The 23052-nt window shown below is 41.7% G+C and overlaps 1 long non-coding RNA gene across 6 annotated transcripts; it reads left to right on the top strand.

The window, feature by feature from the left end:
• The first annotated feature begins 11186 nt into the window (after nt 1-11186).
• On the top strand, nt 11187-21666 carry LOC128150142 (uncharacterized). 6 transcript variants are annotated; one of them, XR_008237952.1, is made up of 6 exons: nt 11187-11205; nt 11358-11448; nt 15752-16816; nt 17852-17931; nt 18353-18668; nt 19401-21666. It is a non-coding gene; the product is annotated as an uncharacterized LOC128150142 (long non-coding RNA). The 6 variants fall into 6 exon arrangements; XR_008237953.1 differs by lacking the exons at nt 11187-11205; nt 11358-11448 and adding an exon at nt 11451-11552 and having other exon boundaries at nt 15752-15927; nt 16693-16816; XR_008237950.1 differs by lacking the exons at nt 11187-11205; nt 11358-11448 and adding exons at nt 11515-11552; nt 14446-15101.
• The last annotated feature ends 1386 nt before the right edge of the window (nt 21667-23052 follow it).

The raw sequence follows: 23052 nt of genomic DNA, 5'->3' as shown, positions 1-23052 counted from the left end.
TGGCTGGGAAAAGTTTGAGATTAGCACTTCTGGAGCAGTTTAAAAGACCCAAGCCCATAAGAAACCAGGCTTTATCAGCCCTGCTGCTCACAGAACAACATCTAAAGTTATGTTTCTTGCTACAACAAGTTATTTTCAAGCACCTGGCAGGCCACAGAGCTGACAGAGGGACAGACCTGCCGGAGGACACTACCCACCGCTGGCTGATGCCCAGGCTGGGAGTTGGTGGGGCACAAGCCTGGGGCCGGAGGCAGCCACTGACTCGGGGTGTGGGTTGTAGTCGGACAGAAATGGCCAGAATCTGCCTCACTCGGGCAAGAAGCAGCACTTAGGGACAACCGCTCTGACATCAGAGGTTGTACCCTGGCTTTTACCTGGTGACCAGTGGCAGGACTGGGCAGGAGGCATAGCTGTTCCAGTAGCTGTCTCAGGGGACTCAGCCGTGAACAACATGCTATACTGGAGCCCACCCTTTGCCTTGCCTGAGCAGAGCCTTTTCGGTTTTCTTCTTCTATGCAGCACAGAGCATGACCTAGCAGGATGGGACATAACTTCATCTGGGAGGTTTTGGGGCTGCAGTCATCATCATGAGATACCATTTATCAAATGAGTCAACATCCGGAGTTATCACTTGGGCCCTGAGGAAACTTTAGCATTAAAAATATTTATGCCAGAGAACATATGATTTGGTTTACAATGCACTATTTTATCTGATAAAAATAAGCGCAGAGTGGTTGCCAAGAAAAGAGCAACAAGGAGCAAAAACAATTCAACAACACTGTTTTCATTTAGTTCACCTTTAAGAAGTTTGCTAAATATCTGGAAAGAATTCCCGCATACATTTGTCCCAAGCATGTAAAATCCTCCTTTGTCATCACTACCGAGCCTTCGCAGGATTTGCCCAGGTTTCTTAGAGTGCTTTTCCCTCCGTGAAATGTCAATGTTTCAAGTACTTCTAAACAGTTTCAAATTCCAAATGACTAACTGAATAATGAAGCAGTCTCTTATCTCATTCGTGCATGCTGTAACTCGGCCAAAAAAAGTAAAATACAGTGAGATTTCTAAACCAAGTGCTTTGTGGGATATCACAGAGCAAAAATATCAGAAGATTTGGGAACAAAAAGGTTAAAAACCCTTTTAGATTTAGCTCAAGAGGACTTTCTAGACAGATATAATTTATCAGACAGAGTGTAGGTTGCAAATTCAACTAATGAAAGAATATACCTGTTCTGCATGCATTTTGGAAAAGACAACTGAAAGGAGAAGCAATTCTCCCTTAGAAAAGAAAAGACACCCTGGTTTCAGCAGAGGATTTCCCGGCCAAGAACAGCTGAACTAAGTCTGCCTGTGTGAGCCATGACTGTAGCAATTAGTGACTAATACAAATCATGTCAACAGCTGGCAGCAATAATGCTATTCAAAGGTTTTATTTATAATCCCTGCATCTGATATCGTCCAGTGTTCTCTCAACAACAATAAGAAGAGGTTTTGTAAGCAGCCACACTGAAACATAAAGTTCTACTGCAATGGATTATTTTCCTCGCTTTTTGTTTCTGGTCCATCTTCTACAGTTTTATTTCACTTTATCTTACAAAGTATGTCCTTCTAAAAGAAAAGCCTATAGAATGAGAGAAATTTCACTCGCTTGCTGTCAGTGGCCTGTCTACAGCTTACAAGGAAATATGAAAGTTTGCCTCTTGAATGTGTCCTGCCGACAAAAATTTAAGGCATTGGCATAGATGTAATCTGTCCATCATTCCTAAAATGTTCTGTTTAATGTGAAATGGTTTTCCACATTTGCACATCACACAGTATATGAGACTAAAATTTATGGTTGTTGCTCTCCTAGGAAAGCATTATTTTATATGGTTAGAACTGAGTAAAAAGTGAATCATATCCACTAATTGATGTTGGTTTTAAGTTAATTTCCTAGAATTACTGATTATCAAAACCTTATGTTAGAATTAGAGACGATCCCAAGCTCTTATATCATAAAATAGGAAAATACAATGGGCCAGTCCTGGTTTATCTCATTGTAATGAGCCAGTGAAGTTCAGATTTACTCTGGGTCTGAATTGCCATAATTATTAGGTTTCCAAATCTGGATATCCATTTGAGCTTCTCCATTTGGAACATTATAACTTGCCATCAGGAACATTTCTGTTATCTTTTCTAAGGGATCAGAATCCATAACCTCTCATTAGCCTGGATTACTGTGATGTGGTGAAAATTTGTTTCACTAAATAACTGAATCACCTGTTTTAAAATGCAGGTAATAGTAATATCATAGAATATCACTAAAGTATCAAAGAAGCTATTGAAATATGAGTGTAAGCAGAGACCTGAGATACGTGAATGTAACTGCCTGAAAAAATGAACAGCAAAGAGACAAAGGAATAGGATCAGGCTAAAAACTTACAGAACTCCACAGAGGACAAACTTTATGGTGAATATTACATTTTTTGAACCACTTCAATAGAAAAATGCATTGGGACCAGAACAGAACACAGAGCCAACTATGCATTTTGGAGAATAGAACAGGTGATGAAATTGTGCACAATCAACACCAGTGCAGAAAATTTAACATTTATCTAAGCAGTTTACCAAAATAACCAGTGAACATGTCTTTATTTAGGTTTGCTTTTTTTTTCACATCACTTACTAGTTAAATGGTAATGGTATCCTACCTGCATGATAATCAAAAAAGGAATAATTAAAGCAACTCGATTCCATAGAATTATATTTGCTTCTAAATAATATTGACAAAAGCCTCCTCCCCTTTTTTCCTTCGTCCTCCCAATTACTATTGAACTTTTTCTCTGGAGTTAGCTGATCCATTCATACATCCAATAGATTGCAAATGAGCACACGGTAGCCTAGAGTGCGTATCTCTGGCACTGCTGGGGACCACGACAATATGTACAGCCTTTTTTGAAAAAGACATTCCCTTTAATCACATCATCTAGACTCCTGCTAACACTCTGGCCATTCCTCCACTTCCTAAATTATGTTATTACTAGAGAGTAAATCAAGAAGAGGGGCCTAGCTCAGCATCTGTACCAAGGTATACCTGTACAAACATGTCTGCTTTTCTGTCCTTCATTCACTTTAATATAAGCCCTGTAGATTCATGATCTGGTCAGCACTACAGGAACATTCTCTGACCTGTTTATCAGCTGGCACTGCTTTGAACCTGGTACCATCCCAAAACACTAGGAAAGGGGTAATTTCTGGAGGAACTGGGTGTGCTTGCCTAGAAGAGTCTCAGCATTGCCAGGCTGGAGGAGTAACAGGGGTATAGTAAATTTTGTGTTCCACAGTCACTAGGAAGAGAACATGTTGTTTTTCTGGAGCAGTGGAATATATTCATAGTCCAATTACAATTGCATGCATTTTGTATAAGTTTTGAAAATTAATTCCCCATTCACTTTTCTTTGCATCATATCTGTCAAAGTAAGGATTTCAGACACTGTAAGATCATCCATTTAAATCTGAAACACAACTGTACATTTCATTTTGACTGTATCATGCTCACAATTCACCAAATATAGAGCTTCCCTCAATTTAATTTTATGATCCTGTACTGGGTCTGGCTGGGATGGAGTTAATTTTTTTCGTAGCAGCCTGTATGGTGCTGTGTTTTGAATTTGTGACTAAAACAGTATTGATAACACAGCAGTGTTTTGACTACTGCTGAGCAGTTCTTGCACAGCATCACAGCTTTCTCTTTTTCCAACTCTGCACCCCTGTGAGTAGGTTTGTGGTGCACATTGAGTTGAAAGGTGATGTAACCAGGACAGATGACCAAAGGGATATTCCATGCCTTGTAACATCATGCTCAGCAATAAAACAGAGAGGGGGGAATTTGGGACGGTAGCCATTGCTTGGAGAATGGCTGGGCATCAGTCTTCTTGTGGCAGGTGATGAATGATTGCCTTTGCATCACTTGTTTTGTTTTGTTTTCTTTCTTCTTCCTCTTTCATTTGCTTACTAAACTATCTTTATCTCAGCCCATGAGTTTTCTTAGTTTTGCTCTTCCTATTCTTTCCCCTGTCCTGCTGGGGGAGGAGAAAGTGAGTAAGTGGTTGAGTGGTGTTTAGCTGCCTAATAGAGTTATTCCACAACAGATACTTAAAATGTTCACCCTGCCTGACTTCAGCTACCAATAGGTATGGTTCAGATAGTGAAGCTAACCTAAGCTTTTCTTCTCAGCTCCCTCTATAATCAATTGAGAGGCACAGGTAAGGACTCGGCTCGCTTAATTCAGACAGCTGTTCCAAGGACTGACTCGCTGTTTGTCAGTCCCTCTCCTTTCAATGACTAAAGAGGGAACCTAGAAAGTACCTCAGGTGCTGACGGTAGTGAAGCCAGAGGACCAATGTGCAGTTGGCATGGGAAAACTGTTCAGTATTCACTTCACTACGTGGACAGGTTTTGGAAGCCTAGCTTTGGATTGCCCAGCAATAAATACGCACGCAGTAATACATACGTGTGTTGACACATGTGTACTGTGTTTCTCGGCTAAGAGTCCGAGGCCAGAACTGCAGGAGAAGTCTCACCTTTCCTGTAAGGTTCATGTACCAAAGCCACCAAAGGGGCTTTCAGTCTCTAGAAGGAAAGAGGAAATCTTTTAAAAAAGAAAGCATTTCAGTCTGCTGAGTGAAACAGATTAAAATCAAATGTTTGAAAACAAAGCCCTCCTCTAACCCAGCATATTTCCGCAGCATGAGTCCTTCCCTCCAGCTTTGCTCTCCAGTCCAGCCACTTTCCATAGCTTCTTCCATTGCCACAACTTTTGCAGAAGCTCCCCTGGGGCTTTGGGTGGGCTTCCTGATGCAAGCTGGCACGCAGCCGCCCCGAGGAGCCCGGCGGGCTTTGCCGGTGCTGCCGGCTCACTGCCTGCCACGGCAGGCTCTGGCAGGTCGGACTCTGGATGCCCTCCCTCAGCGCTGTGTTTGCTGTTAGAAAAGAGGCAATTGCCCCATTTGCCCAGTGAATTGTGCCTGAACCTCTGTCATAAGCGTATAGTCTTCTATGTTAGTCCAAGGCCATGTCATTTTAGTGAAGTATAATATCCTGTACACAGTAAAACATGAGCAGACAAATGAATACAGCCCATCCATGAGAAGCAGACCTGCTACGCATTGTTCCTGAGCACGAGTAGTAAATCTGACGTGCACAGGAGGCATTTAACTTCTGTTGCATGTGCAGCCCACACAAGAAGAGGATGTTCGAGGGGTTTAGCCCACACTTCCCAGAAGCTGGGAAGTCGCAGAGCGCGGGGCTGGCTGCATGTGGTGATCCACCACAGCGCACAGGAACAGTACTTCCAGCCTGTCTGAAATCTTGGATGTATGACTGAGAGCATGCCTAGTGTCTCCAGATGATTCAGCCTGATAAAATCATCTGCCCTGCAAAGGCTACCAGTCAGCCTAGGCATGTATTACATTTCCACTTTAAAAGAGATTCAAGGTGAAAAATAAATATGCCCAGGAAAACCTGGACACTTGGTAGGCATGCCCAAGTTGGGTTCTGTGGTATCACAGCTCTCTTGCTAGCAGGACCCACGTTAGCTCGTTGAAATCTTAGACAAGCTTGTCTACATGAGGTTCAAACACCGGAGTGACTGCAGTGTAGATAGTCATTTAATTAATGTTATGAAAGGAACAACAGAAAGAGATGTGTTGCCAAGCTCAGTTCTGAGTTGCAAAGGGAAGTAATGGAAACACAAGGTAAAATAATATTTCTGGATATTAGAGAGTGCATGGTATGGAATATTTTGGAATTCATTTGTATTTGTTTGGCGGCTTGTTTGATTAGGACAGATAGCATTTGGATTTTGTTTTGTATTTTTTCTTCTTACCACATTTTTTGGCTTTTAGACATGAAACATTATGAAAGTAAAATTAGGAAGAAAAAATTATTTCCGTATTCTAAGAAGTGTTCTTTGCCTTTTACGTCCCTTTCTTTCCTCCTAAGATTTTGCAGCACACCTGTGTTAAAAACTCAGCACTGATCATGGAAGATAAAACAGTCTGCTCTGACTGCACAAGAACATCTCCATCTCTTGGATATCGTTCCTGACTTTTTGGATTCAAAGTGCATACATAGGAAGAAAATGGGGGCCATGCTGAACTTCAGAGGAAGAAAAACTTGGACAAAAATGACTGAAAAGTAGAAAAAAGATTAAAAAAATATTTGCCCTGGGGGTTGTTGCAGTGCCTCTGTTGCTCATCGACAACCTTCAGAGTGATAATCTCAAAACAACCCCTATGAGGGCCCAAACAGGGCAGTAAATTGAGTACTACGAATTAGTAGTGATAGCTACATATCAGTTGCTAAACTTCAAACTCAGGTTCTAAAATGGATCATCATGGTGCACATGCAAAAGGATGTCATTCCCTGCAAAATAAAAATCAGGTTGTAGGTATGAGTAGCTAATATTCTCTGAAAATGTCATGCTTTTTCAGCCCACTTTTCTGACTCAAATCCCCAATTTTCTGGGGATGCCACGAGCAGCTCTCTGCTTTGTCCTTATATATGCCATTATTGAGCCTTTCAGACATTTTTCTCACCAGAGATAATGCTGGTAAAATATGGGAACTCAGGGTAAAATTTCTGCCCTCAGAATTACTATATCTGGTAACGTAGAAGAAAATTTGTTTTCTTCTCTTAGAACATAGATTGTGACCATATGCAGTGCAGCTCTTTTAATTGTTCCTGCTTTGATTTCTGTCTTTTAGACAGTTCCCATACTGGAGAGCTCCTGGAAATAATTTTGGAGTCAGAAATTCTTTCTGTGTTAAAAAATTTGAGACTTCCTGCAGCTGTGGGATATAAGCCAGCAGACAGGAGATTTGGACTTTCTTGCCAACTCCTGCACAGTGCATGGCAGCAGAAAGGCCCGTAATATCATCAAAGTTTGATGTGGAGGTTTTCCACTTAAGAAACAAGGCAGCAATGAGTGTTAAACACTAGAACAGAAAGAGAAATAAAAATATCATCTGGTTATCCAGGACAGCTATGTACATAGCTTTTCACACTAATTTCCATGAAGAGGAAACGGTATCAGACATGGCACCTGGCCCACTTACTCCTCTGTCTGGCATGTCTCTTCCCCTTATCCACTCCATAGCCTGGACCTGGACCACACATGAGGGCTTCATCAGGCTGATGGTACCACACGAGCATCCCGAGCCCTCACTCCAGACAGAAGGGAGAGCTGCTCCCAGAGTGGCTTCTCCCAGAACAACCTCAGGGGAACATGCTCTGCTTTACAGATGGGAAAATATGCCAACTGGGTCATAATGGATTATCACTTCTGTTAGCGAGGTAGGAAAAAAGCATAGTCGTTATTATGAGTGAAATTTGAGCTCTAGGGAAAGTCAAGAAGTGGCTGATGCTAGCTTCAATAATGACAGGATTTAACACTGTGTCTTTATTGTCAACTCTAAAAATTTTTCACGTAAATACACTAAAAGCATTGCAAAAAGAATATGAACCACTTCGATCCAAATAACTGCTCATGGAGGTTTCAGACCATCTACTTGCTAGTTTCTGAAATATTATTTTAATGGTTGGGAAACTTGGATTTCTCTAGTAAAACTCCCATTAACAGCCAACCATGAACTGGTAAATTAGCACCATGCTATTCTTCTTCATCTGGAAATCTTAGCTGAGTTGCTATTAGTTCAGGAGTCTCTTCACTACCTGTTGCTTTACACATTCTAGGTTTCCTTAAGCCATTTGTTTAAAATACCATTTAAAATGCAAATCCAAACTGGACAAAGCCAAGGTCAAGGGTAGTGGTATCCAAACTGGGCATATGTGGCAAGGAAGTGTATGAGGAGAAGAGTATTTATGATTAACAGGCACAAAAATATACATTTAAAAGGAAAACAAATCATTAGTTACCGGACTGGAGTAGTCATCTAACCTTCAGCAGGCATTGCAGTACCACCACAGACTTTTGACTATGGACCTCCAAAGCAGGGCTATGGTAAAGTGAGTAAGGACCAAACTTCAGTGCCTGGCTGGATAGGACAGGCAGCCGGACCTTTTCTTTCCTTTAATGGGACCTGCTCCAGCCACACTGCACCACAGCTCTTCCCTGCTGCTGCTGTGCCACGTCCCATGCCGTCTACCAAATGCCGTGAGAACAACAAGCAGAAGCAAATGTAAATATTTGTTCCTTGCCTCCTAACAGATTTATAGTGTTTAGCTAAGGTTAAAATGCCTAGCCACATGCTTGCCATATGCTTGTCATATGTTTGTTGCTGTGGCTTTGCTTTGTGCTAAATAATGGTTTATCCATCTTGAAGTTCAAAAGTTGATTTAAGGGAGGGGAGAAGACAGTTGTCTAAGGTACCTTATAAGGGACAAATCTCTCATCTCCTCAAGGAAGGAGAAAATGCAGTGAAATTAAAAAAATTCTTGCATTATAGTACAGAAGCTAAGCTCCTCACGGGATGGGTCTGCTGGGCCTCAGGAGCACCAGTGAATCTTACCATTTAACGTTTAGCCCTTACCTAAGCACTTTCCTAATACATGTTATTCGGTGCAATACTTGCTGAAGTGAGGTAGAGGTGAACCAAACCATTCAGCATCCAAAAACACAATACCAGAATGTTTTGGTCAATAGCTCTCTAGCTTCTGCTACATCTACTTTTTAAAGTTATCTGCTGCTCCTAGCTGGTGCTCTAGGTATTATAGTCAACAGTGGTCTAGTCTATGCAATCAATATTTTGCAGTTTTATTCCACTGCCCACACACAGTCTTCTTCATTAGAGATGTGCTGGAGTGTCCAAGGGATCCATAAGGGGCTAGCAAATATGTTACAGGACCTGCAGGAGATCAGTGCCTTGCTGGGGGTCAGGCAGGATGCCTTGGGGCATTAAATGCCCATGTACAAGCAGCTGTATGGATGTTGATGAAGTCTGGAAAGTTATTCAGCTGACTGTTGCCAAGTATCTGCCATAGGATCAGGTTAATTGCTCCATATGGGTTCCATTGACTTTATTGACTGGAGTGCCAGTGAGTACTCAGACATTAGTTCATGTACAGAAACCTGAATAAAGCTGGAGCTGAATCCCACCCTCACTGAGCATAGTCCAGAATGATTTACTTAGATCTTTCTTGATCTTAACCCTGCTGTATTGCCATGGAGACTTGGATCCTTCCTTCTACTTAGAAAACAGAGGCAAGATTTCAGTTTTGCAGTCCTGCACTTTTGGTCACTTAGATATTTAGTATCTGAGTATTTGTTTGCACCTTAGAATGACTAAAAGCAGAGCTAGCCTTAATTCCAAACGCCATATCCAACCTCTTTCATTTGGGAAAAATCACATCTCTAAATAGCCACATCTGCTTTGAGCACATGTCCACAGATGGGTTTCAGCCTCCATGCCTGCATGCCACAGGCTGGATTCCTCTGGCCAGGACGCGTGCCCGGGATGTGCGTGCAAGCTCAGCACTTCCCTGCCAAGGGAGCGCTGACTGCCATGACCAAACCTCCGCTCTGTTCCCTGTTGCTGTCTGAGCTATATCCTGACATCTCCTTGTATGTAATTAACTTTCTCAGCTACAGTGTTAGCCAGCTGCAGGATTTTTACCCAATGACACATTTACCCCCCTGCCAAAAAGGCATTGTTTTTTCCTTCTTTGTTTTATTTTGCTTTGTTTTGTTTCTGTGTAACAAAGACAGCCAAACACGTTAGCCTTTCTTTTGGGATTCCCATATTCTGGGCAACTGTACCATACGCACATCTTTCTCAGAAGGAATTCTCAAGACCAAGCAACCTCAATTACACACGTTTTTACTTCATGGCTGTACGAGACCAACTTCTCAGCTTTTGGTGTTCCTGGCCCATGGCCATGGTCCACATTCTTCCAAAAGTGCTCTCCTCAGCTATGGGTCATACAGCTAGTTTAGATGGTCTCACCCTCCCCTGCCACAGGCAATTTCTGCAGCATTGCTTAAAAATCTCCCTAGCATAGACATTGATAATGCAAACAGTGGAGAATCAAATGCGTAGTTTTACAGAGAAGCATCAAGGAAGATGACTGTATTGGCAGAGCTGTGCAGCAGTCTTTTTTTATTTAGATTTCAGGCTTCAGTTGCCTTAGATGAACTAACTGCTCCTAAATCCCCCAAAGTGACATGTATGCATGAACAAAACAGTCTAAGGTACTTCACTTTATTCTAGTTCTTCAAGAGGAGTTGATAAACTCATAGGTGAGCAGGCAGACAGGCAGTGACCTGAAGCCCGTGGTGAAACCAGATCTGAATTACAAGGGATCCATGCCCATCGTCCCCTCCATGGCATCTTTCACAGGCAACAGAACCCACAGAGACAATTTGTCTAAAGGCTCTGACTTCAAGCTTGTGAAATGCAGTTACCTGAAGTGGAATATATTTGAGGGTAATATATGGGCAGGTATTGCATTTACTATACAAATACTTGGTATAAACACTGTTTTCCAAAGAACATTTTTCTAAAATACCTGAATATTTCATTAGAGAAGATATATATTCACACTTGTGTTCTTTACCAGCTGCTTGCAAGATAAACCTACACAATAGGAGTAGCATTTAAAATTACCTGTTGTGCTTTAGCCATTGCCAGTGGCTTGCATGTATATTGCAATCCAAGACAACTAGGGAGCTCAGAGAAAAAGTTATAGTGCACATGACAGATTTTTTGCAGTGTTGAGAAAACAGAACTTCTATCACAAATAGCAATTTTTTTAAGCTGCAACAACAAGTGTTTAAAAAAAACACATCATGTGTCCTTGAATGCTTCTTGCATAGGAATTAGAAACAGCAGAAGGAACTGCACAGCAAAATGTGGTGCAGCTTTGAATGTGGAAAATCCTGTTGTGCATCAGAAGGGAGTTAGGTTCAGATGCAGACTTCCTTAGTTCTTTCACATGGCTGAAAATCATGAGATGATTTTCATGACCAATGATGAAATCTTTCTCTGTGGCTGAAATCGTGAAAAGCTTTTAGCTCTGAGCATTCCACACACATCAGGACAGAACTTTTTTTACAGAGTTAGGGTTGAGGTTTTTTAAATTGCTTTTAAGGGCTGTGGCAGAGATTCTGAAACAACAGATACATTTGCACTGTACAAGATTAAGCCTGATTTATTGCTTAAAGTCAGGAATTTTTTCCCCTACAAAACAGAAGCTGACATCACAGACCAGGTGTCCTGATTTTGGGTGGGATAGAGTTAACTTTCTTTCTAGTAGCTGGTACAGTGTTATGTTTTGGATTTAGTACCAGAATAATGTTGATAACACACTGATGTTTTCAGTTGTTGCTAAGTAGTGTTTAGACTAAGTCAAGGATTTTTCAGCTTCTCATGCCCAGCCAGCAAGAAGGCTGGAGGGGCACAAGGAGTTCGGAGGGGACACAGCCAGGACAGCTGACCCAAACTGGCCAAAGAGGTATTCCATACCATGTGACATCATGTCCAGTATATAAACTGGGGGGAGCTGGCCTGGGTGGTGGATAGCTGCTCGGGAACTAACTGGTCATCGGTCGGCGAGTGGTGAGCAATTGCATTGTGCATCATTTGTTTTGTATATTCCAATTCTTTTATTATTATTATTGTCATTCTATTATTGTTATTATTATCATTATTAGTTTCTTCCTTTCTGTTCTATCAAACTGTTCTTATCTCAACCCAGGAGTTTTACTTTTTTTTTCCCAATTCTCTCCCCCATCCCACTGGGTGGGGAGGTATGAGTGAGCAGCTGCGTGGTGCTTAGTTGATGGCTGGGGTTAAAGCACGACACCAGGGAACTCACAGGGGCAATATACTCCAACGATTGTGCCCTGGATAATTTAACACAGCACATAATTGAGTGTATTGCTGGGCACTATAACACTCTTTCTGTTTATGCAGACTTGGCTGGGAAAATACTTTAAATTTGTCTCAATTCATCTTTTACTCTGAAGTTCAGCTATGTAAAAATGACATCGTTCTACTCAAAATACCTGCTCCTTCCCTCTAATCGGCATCTGATCTTCTAACTTCAGTGCTCAGAAAAACAGTTTCTCTTCTCTATTCCAGGCCATACTGTACAACCTCTTCAGTATGATTTTACATAAATTGTGATTCCAGAATCTTTATTGCTAACCCTGAAGCCAGAAAGAGCTCAGGCAGTCTTTTAGATTTTGTGATGAGTTTTGCAATGTTCTTAGCTAGTTAAAAGAGACAACCTTCTAGTTGTGGTCTGAGTAGATTTCATATGGAACTCATGAAAGACAATAAACACATCCACAGTTTAAAGACGCTCTCAGACAGAATATTCAAACCATTCTAAAGTCCTGCTGCTGTAAAATTCTTAAGCTTCCTGAAAGGACACTTCTGGTCTTTTATCTTTAATGTCCATGCAGAACCTTTGTCAGGATTTAAATAACAGTATTTTTTGCCAAATGAATATAAAATAGGCCGAAACCTGCAATGCACTTATCCTTCTCTTACTTGAAATGACACTTGTTATGTTAGGAGGCTACAGAACACTTGTAGTATTCATGTAATTATCTCTCTGATGTTAGCAGCAGTCCAGAGAAAAAGACAGAAGGTGGCAAAATGCTCCTCTTCGGAATATTGGTTGTGTCTGTCCAAATCTGGTCATCCAGATTACAGCCTAGCAGAGCTAATGCAGTTTACCTAAATATTTCCAAAATTGCTAGTAAGTCTCTATTAAGGCCTCCCCAGGCTTGTCTCTCTTCCAACCTCCCAACCAGTTCTAATTTTCAAGTCCAAGCTATTTTTAAAAGACTCTCAGTGGAATGTGATTTTCTTTTCATTACTTAGAAGGCTCATTTATGTGGCTTCCCTGCTACAGAATTGATAATTCTCCATCTTAATGAAGTGCAGAAGTACTTCTTACTGAGGAGATAATATTCTGTTGATAGGTTTATGGTAGCCGAAGAAAACCATACACTGTCCACTGCAAAGCCACCCACACAACTCCAGACGCTTAATCCTTTCTTTAGAACAACAACAAAGGGAAGCCAGGCGACTTGATGTTTTTCTTGAGCAGCTCATCTACTTCTTAACCGTCCTGAGGTGAAATCCACCCTGGTAGAATGGATTATACATCAGACCTATGCACTACTTAGTCCTGCTTAAGTCCCACTTGCGTTTGGGAATGTAAGTGACTCTTAGTTGTTGCACAGGCCTCGTGCAGCTCATCAGAAGTAAGAAATGATTGGGGATTATAGATGATGATGTCCTAATTTGGGCAAGAATTCCCAGAGTAGATACTGAGGGTTTTTTCCCTCTCCTGAAATCCATAGCTCCTCCTTATGCCCAAACCACGTCTATCACATTATTTCAGGCTTCAGCCAAGCTCTTTCTTCTTCCTCTCCTTCCTCACTTCCACCTGCCTTACAAATTGGCCTCACTCTACATAAATGCAGTAGGGCATTTAGTCACTGCTACTAAAATTCATTTGGTAATTTCAACCTTGAAAGCTGCAAGCCTGCTTTGAAATCAATTCAATTGAAATTTTCTCATAGCTGATCTGATTTGACCACACAGCTCAGCAGCACAGCCTGAATAACCAAGGTACGATGTACCACTGTCAAATTTCCACACTGGGTTACCTGCTTCACAGACTGAGTTTTGTGTGTGCCAGTAAGATACCAGTTAGCTTATTTTGTCCAGATTTTAAAAAGTGAAAATGACGTAGGTGTTTTTCTAGGCTTGGCCTTAATGTAAACAAAAATTTTCTGACAAATAAAATAAATTTTAAGGAGTGCACAAAAAATACATCGCAAGGATAAGGTTCAATGGAAATCCAGAGCACAAATACACACTAGAGAAAGAAAAGAATCCAGAAAAAAAATGCATTTGTTGAATCCTTACCAGTTGAGCCCAGCTCCAGGAGTCAGGGCCAACTGTTTTTGGCACAATAGGATAAAGCTAAAATCCATGTTGTAGTTACTACTGTTTTGTTTGTAGTTGTTTGTTTTCCTTACAAAATTTCCCTATGCACATAAAAGAAATGATGTGACTCTTACTAAATTGCATATTTATAGTGAAATAGATTGAAGTATAAACTCACAGAGAAGCAGAGATGATGACTGATAGATTTTGTTTGTTCATTTTTCACATGTTTTTCAAAACTTGCCTGGATTGTTTTGATGCTGCCTTGTACAACAGAGCGAGCTTAAGTTTTTCCACGTCATTTGGAAGTTTTAGTGTAAAAGAGAAGACAACGTCATTGCAGTAAGCAAGACAGGAGAGGAAAGAAAAAAATGTGCAAAATCTTGTCTCTGTACAGCTGAAGCTCTACAGGGGAACTATTCAGGGAGAATAGTATTATTTTTTTTAGTAAATTTCATGTCAGCTAGAATTCTGAACTTTATTCCAGTGATGACTAACTCACTCTTTAAAGTTTATTTGAACTTTTTTTGTTGTTTTGAAGGATGGACTTGGAAATTGGCATGACATTTTTCAGCTTCATGTTACAGCTGAACCATGAAGGATGATGAGGGCACTGTTTTATCACCTCTGCAGTTTTCCATATTTTTACTTTCACTCCCTGGAAGTATCAAACAGTTATATTGGCTTGGTCTGAGGCACGCAAACTTTTTAGGCAGTAGTAATAAGGAGTAACAATGGACAGTACTCTCATGGGGACATTTCTGACTCCCTGACCCAAACCCCCAGGTACCCGGGAGGAAGCTCGCAGCATGAAACCAGAGCAAGATTTTAGTTCAGCCCCAGTGGGTCCTCGGAGAAAAAACGCCTCTGTTTGGAAGTTTAAAGGCAGACAAAAAGGTGGAAGAAGGACAGACAGATCTGCCACTTCAGGGAGGGACACGTGGCTCCACTGGTTCCAAGGAGGGCAGACAGGACACGCTGCTTTTTGTCTGTCCTGTGGACTGAAGTCTCATTGCCAGCTGCAAGGCATGGGGCTTGTGTCTGGAGAGCATCTGCTGCTCTCGTTTCATCCAAAAAGCTCCAGGTTCACACACTCCAGGACGACTCTGCAGCAAGAACCGCAGCATGGATAGTGGGCATGATCAGGAGATTCCCGTCAAAAGCACACTCGGGATCTCACCTAAGACACTAACACAGGTCACTCAGAGTTCATTTCCTAGTGTTTTGACTTACACCTTGGAAAATTCAGCAGATGCAGTTCCAGCAGCACTACAGGCAGGAGGAAATAAAGTGATCTTCTAAAACAATTGTCCCTCTCTCCTTCACTCACTGAACCTGTACAGGGAAGGTTAATAGAGGAACTAGGCATTAATCTACTCTTCCCTCTGTCAGAGACTTGTAGAGTAGAGAGAAAAATCTGTGTTATAACAACTGGACTGAGGATTGGTTCCAGCAGTAAACAGTTTCTCAAGGGATCTTCAGGAATTGATGCAGTTATAAAGCTATGCTCTCTACCTAGTTAACTTGTTCCTTAGCAAGTTTACCTATGTGACTAGAGAGACGGTTCCTTCAGTTCACCTTCACCACCCTCCTACTTTCACCTGTCTCTGCCCTTGCTTTATCTCACGTCTTTTTTTCCTTTCTTACCCACCGCTGCTCTAGCTCACATTTGATATACTGTCAAAGATAGAGTAAATAAACTCTAGCCAATACAATTAAAAGTCAACAGTGGATAAAAACTGGAATAATAAAAAATAATAATAATAATCTTGAAACAACAGATTTGTAAATCATCATGTGTCTTATGCACTTCTCCCCTTTCTTGACCCTGCTTGTCTCCATTGCAGGACCTTTCAAGAGAAGACTGTCTCTTGCCCTCTACTTATAGAATGGGCTCTAATGATCACTGGAACCTCCAAGGAAAACTGCATTGTAATCAACAAGCAAAACAATAATGCACAAAAAGAGAAGAATGTATCTATCGGACAGAAGGATCTAGTTCTTCTATCGCTATTGCATAAATGTAATCAGACTTGACCAAAATTTTTCATTTGAGTTTTCATTTCCAAGGAAGCTTTGGTAGATCATTTTGACCCAGACAAAACAATTACAGAATTGTCTGAACTATAAATATTCCTGTTTCTTTCTTCAACCTTGGCTTACATTTCTTTCCCCTCTACTTAAGCAATAGTATTTCATTCTGAAAGGTTCAAGGGGAGTGAATAAAAAAATTAGTAAATCAAACAAATATAAGATAGATACATTACAGAATCCCACTATGGTTTATGTAACCCTCACTAGTCATGAGAAAAGAGTTCTGGGGTCTTACAAGGGTTATACCCCTTGGGTAGATTTCCAAAGGTTATGAAAATTGAGACTATAGCCTTGACATGAATTAATGGATAGTGTTGTGCAATCCCCTCGCAGTATGATGTGTTTGTATGCTTATGAAGCAACTTGGGAGGTTAATGAGTACAAGTGAATACTACAGATTCTCCACATAATTTTAATCCTCTCGAGACAAGAAGATGATGCTAAAAAGCTCTTAGCACATCCTGATAAATGGTAGCAGAGAATTCTAAAGGAGGAGAACATACTGCTCCGGGGCCCCTCAGCAGCCCAGACATGCCATTCTTTACCCAGTGCTGAAGACTGATTAAGTTACAAGACATATCTGCAGAAGGTTGCCATTCCTCCCCTCTCCAGAAAGTTTATTAAAGAATCTATGCAGTGCTTGCTCCAGCTGTCAGATCCTCAGGGCATCTTGTTGCAAAACCTCTCAATCTAGGTCGCTATCCAGATCTCACTGTTCTTGGAAGCAAGTCTGATTTCATGATCAAGCTCTCCAAGAGCTGACCTCTGTTCTAGTGCAGAAGAGAATACTTCAGGTTGAACGCTGTGGAGTCACCAAGGTCATCTTTTTTTTGATAAGCAAATGAGACCTAGGCTAAAGAGTGTGGTAGATCAGACCAAGGAACTCTGGCAAACAGAAACATTTTCCTCTCTGCGTATTAGGGAGTGCAGCTGAAACTGGGTTTGTGACTTCAAAAGTCACAAAAAATTCTTTTGTTTGTACCACATCTTTTTGCTGGTGTGTTTTTACATGCCTTTTCAGAAACCCAATTAACCCATGGAGAATGCTGAGCAAACTGTACTAATTTCAATACTTATGTATCTCAGGTATAGTCTAGTCTGAAGCTGGATGACATTCGTCAGAACAAGCAATAGGTAATCTCTGAAAGAAATAATCAAGCTGACAAATACAAGATGGAGAGCAACAGCTAAAGGATGTGATGTGGGCCTAACAGTTGGTAGCCAGCTGAATCTGTCAGCACTGTTATACAGCTGCAAAAAAATCCTTAAACAAACCTTGACTGCTTATTCAAATAAGAGTCCAGCCTGCAAAATAAATGAAGTTGCTCTGCTTTCTGCTGCACTGTGTAAACATTTCTTAGTGGAGTGCTATGTCATGGGTAGGGCTCTGCATTTCAAAAAAGATGTGAACTAACTGGAGACAGTTGAAAACTGATCAACTGCCTGGAAAATGGGAGTTAAAAGGAAAGATTAAACAAACTGAGATTGGCAGAAAACGGGGAAGACATAATGATCCTAAATGGCTTGTACAAAGAGTTTATCAAAAGAAAGTCTTTTTTCTATGTGTACATGTCATGTAAAGTTCATGAAAGTGTGAAATACCTGAAAATTCATCTATTGACCTGAAAAAGAAAACCATGTGTGGTTGTGCGTCTATGACTTTTGCAAGCATCTATAGTTGATTCTGCTTTCCATTTAAACTAGTTCTATTTGAAAAAATAAAAATTAGTGCCCTTTGCATCTTTGACTTTGGGCATCTAGTAAAAGACTTAAAACATTTCCTAATTACTATTATCCGCTTATTTCTAAATACTATCAAAAAGCAGGTATTCGATGACACTTTTCCCTAACAGGTTTCTATGTTGTCTGTTTCTTCAGTCCCTATTGCCATATCAAAAGGAAACTAAATGATGCTGAAACACCTTGTTAAACTGTATCATTGATAGACAGGGACGGACTCACAGAAATTAGGCATGACAGAAGTGTCCTAGGCCACATGTTATGTGATCATTTATTTAATATGTATTAATTTAACAATGTAAATATATATGCCTTCAAAATTAACCATCTTTTGCACTGGGAAAAGGCTATTAGAAAGATGGTTTGCACTCTTGAGAACACAGTGAGACCACTGACCTGCAGCTGTGCCCAGTTGCTTTGGAGTCGTTGCTTAATGCGCAACACTTTCAAGAGGTGTGCAGGGGTGCAGAGTGGTCCCTCCATCCATCCAAAGCTGCAGGGCTGAGGTTTTATTTCTGAGTGTGCACTAGTAATAGCAGACGTGAGTGACATGAAAATGGGGAAACAATTTTTTATGACTTTTTAAATTAAAGACTGATGTTTCTCCATAACAGAACTGCTTGAAAGAAAAGGATGAAGCCTCCACCAGACTGGCCTGCGTCATTATCATAACTCATCTGAAAAAGCCAAAGGTAGTTTCTAGTGGGATGCCAGCAAAGCTGAAGCTTCATTTCAACACAGCCTGTCCCAGTTAATTCCCTAGTGAAGAAGCAGCAGAAATTCAGGCAGTGGGATGACTGCTGTCCTGCTGGAGGGCAAAGCTTGGCATTGAAACAGCATGTGGGGAAAAGCAGCTCTAGAGAACAGATACAACTTCTGGCTCTAATTCCTACGTGGGATTATGCATCTGATTTTCTGGTTTCTGATAAAGTGAGCATGAATGCATTTTTAACTCATCTCTATGGTTTGCAGAAACCTTTCACACAGTCTTTGCAGCTCTGAACCACCTGGTTTGGCAGGCGGGACTGCTTTTGTGTTTCACTAAAAGACCACCAAACTTCATAACCTGATATGAACCACAAAATTTCTAAAATTTTACGAAAGAGTCAGCCCTGCCAAGACTTCTAGACTAGAGACGGTGGGGTGTGTCTGAATAACAACAATTTGTCAGGGCCCTCTGCGGCCTCCCGCCCTCCCTCCCTCCCTGCCAGGGGCTCAGCTGGCGGCAGGCAGGGCCGTCGCACACAGCAGGAGCTGCTGTGAGGGAAGAGCTGGAAAATGCCGCGGCCAGGGCTGGACCCCCTTTCCTCGGGGGCTGCCTCAGCCTCGCCATGTCCTCCTGCAGCCGTGTCTGACCCTGGTTCCCCTCACCAGGCCCAAATCCCGGCCCCCACCCCAGGCCCACGGCCCGGCCCGGCTTCGTCCCATCCCCATCCCCAGGGATGTGCCTGATGCCGGGGCTGGGGCTGCCCCAGTGCCCCCCCCGGCTGCCCGGCTCCTGGCCGGGGCAGTGGGACAGGCCCTGGCTGCCAGGCCCTGCCCTGACGGACCCCCCCATGGGCAGCCCCCATTGCCCCCGGGGAGCCCCACATCTGTGAGCCTTGGCACAGCAGATGTCTCTGTTAAAAGTGACATGTAAATTTTGTTTGCTTAACTTTACAGGAACCTTTAAATTCACCGCACTGTAAGAATGACAGAAGTCAAACGTTTGGACCACAAGCAATAGGACTGCAAGACAACCATGAATTTTGTAATATGGGACTTAGCTTTCAAATAGTCTCACTTTTCTGAATAAATCTAGCTCAACAGATTTTGAGAGTAACATTAAAAAGCACGTCCCTTTCATCAAGTTGCACAACACCTTAGCTACCGGTAAAAACAAAAATAATATACTGCACCCACTGGCGTTGTTCATGGGACTTAGGACACTGAAAGTAATCCCATTATCATAGTCCTGGCCTTAGTAAAGATTTGTTGTGTATTAAAAAAAGCCAACCAAACAACCAATATCAACATACATCCAGAAAGAATGATCACCTTAAAGCATTCTTATAGGTAAATTTGCCTCATTGTTATTGTTATTACAAGCTTTGGGGCCAGGATTTCTGAAGCTCGCTCTTAGTCTGCTTCTAAAGTGAGAATATGGCCCGTCCCTCCTGCAGGGCTCCCCTACTTTTCAGGTCCTCATCACCTTACCCTTGTACATAATGGAGCTGTTTAACTGTGGCAGTAGGCGGTCTAATGAAATATTACCACACCATCTCTTCAAGGACTCCTTTGGCTTCATGTGTCATTTATCCTTCTCAAAATCATCATGTTTACTTTGGACCGTTTTGCTGGAACTGCTCCTTGGTGCCTGATTGATTTGATGAAAAGAAGGACAGGCCGCCAGTGCCCCTTGGCCCCGTTCAGTAATGGGAATGTTTCTCCAAGGTTGGCAGCCTGCGCTCGCTCTAGGCACTGCTCCAGGTTTCCTCCGAGGAGCTCAGCTTTGATGACACGTAGCCTGCTCGGAGGAGTCCTGTTGACATCACCAGGACTGGCTTCCCTTGCACGCTGGCGGTAGGAGACGCAATTCGAGGAGACATGAAAGGCACGGGAGGACGGGGGAAGGAACGGTCGTCCGCAAGACGCAGTTCAAATGCCTCGTTTCTCCTCCAGAGTTGATTTCTTCGAAGCTGAGCTAGGGAATTGAGGCTGTCGGCCCGAGCACAGCTGTGACTCCAGCTGAGCTGCTGTTGTTTGTTTAGTGACAACAATTGTTCTCAGCTAGGACCTTCAGAAAACAGTACGTGTTTGGAGAGGCAAGACGATGCTGCTGCTGCTGCAAAGTACCGAGTATCCTCATCTCCCCACTCTGACTGCAGTGGGAGCTGAGAGCTCTTAGCACTTTGTTGGCAGCGATCACCACCTCATGATTAGGTCCGTGGACAATTAAGGCTTTCAGATATTCCCACACAGAAGGGATGAAGAGTTGCAAACATGAGGTTCTGATTCTCACTACTGTTATGAAGTGTGACTGCTGAAACATTTATTTCCACTTCGAGTATTTGTCCATATGTGTACTCCGCTATTAGTAAGTGTACACAGTATGGGGTTGAAATTTGAAATCTTTGGCCAGCAGCATCCGCTGGGGACATTCCTTCTTCTTGCATGTCTACCTGCCATGATGCCAAAAGTGTAAAGAGCAGTTTGGGTATAATAGCACAGTTTCTTCTCAGCATTCATGTTCTCCCAGTATAATCATTTGTACTATAGTCAATATATGCAGTAGTGTTAGCTTAACAGTGCTAATTAGGTAGCTGTTCCCTGAAAGTTCTTTAATCAGATTATTTTGTAGTCAGAAAGCAAATCAGCTTCCTTCTTTGTGATAAGCTGTTCCACACTGGGATTGCTGGACTAAAACACTGCCCATCTTTTAAGACAGAATTACTTCTTACTTAAAGAAAGTACTTCTTTAGAAAGAAGGACCTCAGAAACTGAAAGAAGTATCTAAAGATGCTATTTTCCGTTTTTTTTTTTTTTTATTTTCCTACACCCTTCCCTTTTCAGTACAACTAACCCTATCTGAAACCCCAGTTTAGAGCAGAAGTTCCTCCCGAGTTCTGTGTTCTCAGGACTCATCTTCACTCCTCCTGGTTCAGCAAGCTCTGCTCACCTTCATCATTTTTATCCTGAAGGTAATACCACTCTCAAAGGGTGTGTTTTTAGGACAGCAATAACTGAACATGCAATCTAGATGAAACAGATCTCTTTTTAAACTTTTGTTAAAGACATCTAATTGGTTTATTCAATCTTGTACCAAAGGGACTCTGCAAACAGAAGCATGGACTTCAGGAAACAAGAGACTTAGTCAGCTTCTGTAGCCACGTCCTTACCTAATTATCCCTGTGGAGACTGGAATAACTTCTAACATTGCTTACAGAGCCCAGTGATAGAGAGGGCATCAACACTGTATACATTTGCTTCATTAACCTATGTCTGTGCTAGTCCAGAATGGAATTCACAGCAGTGAGTAGGATCACAGCAGCAAAGGACATCTGGGTTTTGAAAGAGCCGGTCACTCCTGCTCTCAAATGGGCTGACCATTCCTCCGGTAAACCTGCAACAGGGGACAACCTCATACAGACAAGTGGAAAAGCAACGAACTGTTCAAACAGAGAGCAGGTGGCACAAAATTTGGGCAGCACTGTGCAGAAAAGCACTTGTACATCAGAGGTGTTCACGAACTAAACTTTTGAAAAAAGAAAAACTTCATACAGGATGTTCATAAACTGGAGCATCATTTTGCAAGACACAGGATGCAATCCTTCTGCTCTGCTCACAATCAGATTTGGGTCCCATGCATGTAAAAAATACAGGACACTTGAAAACAGTCCAGTGGAAAACAAGAAGAGTATTTTGGGCCCTATAATGTGTTACTTATGAGAAAAGATTGATATTGGCTTGCTTGGGAGGAAGGGATTTAGAAAAAATTTAGGTCTTCAAATACGTAAAAGGTTGCCACAGAGTTTGGCAGTAAAGTGTTTTCTATGTTCACTGTGGATAGGACAAGAAGTAATAGGCTCAAAGAGCATCTAGAAATACTTTATGAGTTAGATAAATTCTTCTCTGTAACTGTAGTTAAGCAGAATATCTAAGGCAGTTGTGAAATCCCTATTCTGAAGAACAGACCAAGAAAATCATCTGTCAGGAATGGGTTAGGCAGAGGTTGCCCTGCCTTGAGGAGGAAGCATGGATCTGAACCATGGATCTTTCCTATTCTATGGCAATGATTTGATATAATATAAAAAGGGCTAAGGTTCACGCCTTAGAGAGGTTTTCACCAAAAAAAAAAAAAAAAATTTAAAACCCCCTACTATCCATTGTTTCATCTTCAGTTTTTATTCTACTATTCTAAATTTCAATTTAAGCCAATCTTTCTTTGATATTCTCTTTTTCACAATTTACAATTCAAGATTTTTGTCCTCATTTGTATGAGCCTGTTCTGTTTAATTCCCCTCACCCTCCACCTTGCTCAGAGCCACTTTTTCTCCATATGGTTTGACCCATATCACTTACCACACTGCCACCAGCACGGACGGTCTTTTCCCTGCTTGTCTTCTGTTCTTTCTGTGTGTTCCTCAGTTCCTCAGTGTCTGAGATCTCATCTTCAAAACTCTCCACCATGCTTCTGTCTTCTCCAGTATTAAATCTATTTTGCAAAATAAACTTATTTTATTATCCCATCAGTGGCTAACTTTCATAAACTGTACCTCTGAATCACATATCCTTATAGTAGGAAAAATCCCAGACAATATATTAGGAGTTACAA

This window comes from Harpia harpyja, chromosome 13 (genome assembly GCF_026419915.1).
Source record: "Harpia harpyja isolate bHarHar1 chromosome 13, bHarHar1 primary haplotype, whole genome shotgun sequence".
NCBI classification, from domain to species: Eukaryota; Metazoa; Chordata; class Aves; order Accipitriformes; family Accipitridae; genus Harpia; species Harpia harpyja.
The sequence above is the reverse complement of the archived record's forward strand: the minus strand, read 5'-3'. Positions and strand labels throughout refer to the sequence as shown.